Raw genomic sequence first — 4,239 nt, forward strand, 5'->3', positions numbered from 1 at the left:
CATCTTGATCTTAGTTCTCTTCTTCACTTTCTTCCATGAGGGTGGTGTCATCTGTGTTTCTGAGGTTATTGATACTTCTCCCAGCAATCTTGGTTCTAGCCTGTGCTTCATGCCTGGCATTTTGCATGACATACCCTGCATATAAGTTAAATAAGCAGGGTGACAATATACAGCCTTGATGTACTCCTTTCCCAATTTGGAACCAGTCTGTTGTTCCATGTCCAGTTCTAACTGTTGCTTCTTGACCTGCATACAGATTTCTCAAGAGGCAGGTAAGGTGGTCTGGTATTCTCATCTCTTGAAGAATTTTCCACAGGCTGTTGTGATCCACACAGTCCTTAATTTGCCCTTATCAGAAATATGGATAAGATAGAAAAGAAACACAAGCTTAGTGTAGGTTTACATTATCTTGCCTAAAGAAGGCTTCCCTAACTACAAAATGTTGAATTGCCCATCACTACCCTGTAGGTTATTTCACTCCAGTACAATGAACTACAAGTAAGCTCATTAAGAGTGTTCACCATTCATTTTTTCATTAATTCATTTTTTAAAATAAATTTATTTATTTTAGTTGGGGGCTAATTACTTTACAATATTGTAGTGGATTTTGCCATACATTGACATGAATCAGCCATGGGTTTACATGTGTTCCCCATCCTGAACCCCCCTCCCACCTCCCCCCGATCCCATTCCTCTGGGCCATCCCACTGCCCCAGCCCTGAGCATTTGTCTCATGCATCGAACCTGGAATGGTGTTTTGTTTCACATTAATTCATTTTTAATAAAATAGAGGATAGCAGTTCTGAAAGAGGAAGTAGAAAAGTGAGCTACTATAACACCTTGACTTCAGACATGCTACAAGGCAGATTAATTTTAAGAAAGAGTACTGTTAGAATTTAGGAAGTGAGAAATCGATTCTCAAAAATGTAAGACATGGAACCTGTTCTTCAAGGTTGGAAACAGAAAATCCATGTATGGAATCTCAATCTCCAAGCATAGAACCTGATACTCCTATATGAAATACGGACTTTCAAGCATTGATTTAGGCCTTTTTTAGGTCTAGTATTACCTCTCCAAGCATATAATCTGATTTAGGTGTAATTTTACCTTTCCAAGCATATAATCTGATCCTCTACATGATAATCCACTGAACAGGTATGGGACTTAGATCTCCCAGCTTAGAACTTTGTTCTCTAACCCTGAAAACCTATAAAGCAGGTATAAAATATGTCCGGTCAAAGTCTTGCCCATCTGCCGCCACCCACTTTGGACACAGAACATCCCATCATGGATAAAAATGAGCTGGTACAGAAGGCTAAACTGGTCAAGCAGGCTGAGCGATATGATGACATGGCAGCCTGCATGGAGTCTGTAACCAAGCAAGGAGCCGAATTAGCCGATAAGGAGAGGAGTCTTCTCTCAGTTGCTTGTAAAAATGTTGTAGGAGCCCATAGGTCATCTTGAAGGGTCATCTCAAGTATTGGGCAGAAGACGGAAGGTGCTGAGAAAAAAACAGAAGATGACTTGAGAATAGGGAGAAAAAATAGAGACCAAGCCAGGAGATATATGCAATGATGTACTGTCTCTTTTTGAAAAGTTGTTTTTTTTAAATTTATTTATTTTAATTGAAGGATAATCACTTTGCAATATTGTGATGGTTTTGCCATACATCAGCGTGAATCAGCCACAGGCATACATCTGTCCCCACCATCCTAAACCCCCCTCCCACCTCCCTCCCCATCCTATCCGTCTGGGTTGTCCCAGAGCACCGACTTTGTGTGCCCTGCCTCATGCATCCAACTTGCATGGGTTATCTATTTTACATGTGTTTCAGTGCTTTTCTCTCAAATTACCCCACCCTCGCCTTCTCCCACGGAGTCCAAGAGTCTGTTCTTTACATCTGTGTCTCCTTTGCTGCCCTGCCTGTAGAATCGTTGGTACCATCTTTCTAAATTCCATATATATATATATATACATATACGTTAATATACAGTATTTGTCTTTCTCTTTCTGACTTATTTCACTCTGTATAATAGGCTCCAGTTTCATTCACATCATTAGAACCGACTCAAATGTGTTTCTTTTTATAGCTGAGTAATATTCCACTTGCTTATCCATTCATCTGCGGGTGGACATCTAGGTTGCTTCCATGTCCTAACTATTGTGTATAGTGCTGCAGTGAACACTGGGGTTCATGTGTCTCTTTCAGTTCTGGTTTCCTCAGGGTGTACGCCCAGCAGTGTGATTGTTGGGTCATATGGCGGTTCTATTCCCAGTTTTTAAAGAAATTTCTACACTGTAGAGGCTGTACCAGTTTGCATTCCCACCAACAGTGTAAGAGTGTTCCATTTTCTCCACACCTTCTCTAGCATTTATTATTTATAAACTTTTTGATGATGGCCATTTTGACCATCATGTGAAATGATAACCACATTGTGGTTTTGATTTGTATTTCTCTAATGAGTGATGTTGAGCATCTTTTCATGTGTTTATTAGCCTTCTGTATGTCTTCTTTGGAGAAATGTCTGTTTAGGTCTTTTGCCCACTTTTTGACTGGGTTGTTGTTTTTCTGGTATTGGGCTGCATGAGCTGCTTGTATATTTTGGAGATTAATTCTTTGTCAGTTGTTTTGTTTGCTATTATTTTCTCCCATTCTAAGGGCTGCTTTGTCACCTTGCTTACAGTTTCCTTTGTTGTGCAAAAGCTCCTAAATTTAATTAGGTCCCTTTTGCTTATTTTTGGTTTTATTGGAAGAGTTCTTGATCCCCAATGCTTCACAAGCAGAGAGCAAAGTCTTCTGTTTGAAAATGAAAGAAAACTACTACCGTTCCTTGGTTGAGGTTGCTGCTGGTGATGACAAGAAAGGGATTGTGGATCAGTCACAGCAAGCATACCAAGAAGCTTTTGAAATCAGCAAAAAGAAAATGCAATCAACACATCCTATCAGATTGGGTCTGGCCCTTAACTTTTCTGTTTTGTATGATGAGATTTTCAACTTCCCTGAGAAAATCTGCTGTCTTGCAAAGACAGCATTTGGTGAAGCCATTGCTGAACTTGATGCATTAAGTGAAGAGTCATACAAAGGTAGCATGCTAATAGTGCAGTTACCTGGAGACAACTTGACATGGTGGACATGGGATACCCAAGGAGACAAAGCTGAAGCAGGAGAAGGAGGGGAAAATTAACCGAACTTCTAACTTTTGTCTGCCTCATTCTGAAATTTACACAGTGGACCATTTGTCATCTGTGCTGTCCCACAAATAGTTTTTTGTTTATGATTTATGACAGGTTTATGCTACTTCTATTTGAATTTCTACATTTCCCATGTGATTTTTATGTTTAATATTAAGGGAATAGAGCCAGTTAACATTTGGGGAGTTATCTGTTTTTATCTTGAAACACCGTCTTGAGGTGGTCAATATAGGGATGTGGAATTTTTATACACGTTATAAATGTTTGGTATAGTACTTTCGGTACATTGTGGCTTCACAAGGGCCAGTGTTAAAACTGCTTCCATATCTAAGCAAAGAAAACTGCATATATATTGGTTTGTCCTGGTGGGGATTAAAAGGGCTAATTGGTTCCAGTCACAGGTATAGTTGTGGGTACTTTTAGGTTTGGAGCACTCCCAAGGCTGTAGTAGAAATGCATATCCTATAGATAGTGCATGTTAAACTGTGTTATGTGTGCAATACTCAGTTTCAGTGTTCACACCATTGATTACAGCTACAGAAGTGTTCTTTGGTTGTGACCCAGTTTACTCTGGATAAGGGCAGAAATGTTTCAGTTCCGTTCAGTTCAGTTGCTCAGTCGTGTCCGACTGTTTGCGACCCCATGAACTGTAGCACACCAGGCCTCTCTATCCAGCACCAACTCCTGGAGCTTACTCAGACTCATGTCCATTGAGTCGGTGATGCTATCCCACCATCTCATCCTCTGTCGTCCCCTTCTCCTCCTGCCCTCAATCTTTCCCAGCATCAGGGTCTTTTCAAATGAGTCAGCTCTTGGCATCAGGTGGCCAAAATATTGGAGTTTCAGCTTCAACATCCGTCCTTCCAATGAACACCCAGGACTGATCTCCTTTAGGGTGGATTAACTGGATCTCCTTGCAGTCCAAGGGACTCTCAAGAGTCTCCTCCAACACCACAGTTCAAAAGTATCAATTCTTCGGCTCTCAGCTTTCTTTATAGCCCAACTCTCACATCCATACATGACTACTGGAAAAACCATAGCCTTGAC

At 40.6% G+C, this 4,239-nt stretch overlaps 1 pseudogene; it reads left to right on the plus strand.

Annotated features, from left to right (window-relative positions):
- The first annotated feature begins 1,290 nt into the window (after positions 1-1,290).
- On the plus strand, positions 1,291-3,185 carry LOC145506106 (14-3-3 protein zeta/delta-like; annotated as a pseudogene).
- The last annotated feature ends 1,054 nt before the right edge of the window (positions 3,186-4,239 follow it).

Source organism: Giraffa tippelskirchi, chromosome 5, assembly GCF_054371585.1.
Source record: "Giraffa tippelskirchi isolate mGirTip1 chromosome 5, T2T-mGirTip1v1.2.pri, whole genome shotgun sequence".
Lineage (NCBI taxonomy): Eukaryota > Metazoa > Chordata > Mammalia > Artiodactyla > Giraffidae > Giraffa > Giraffa tippelskirchi.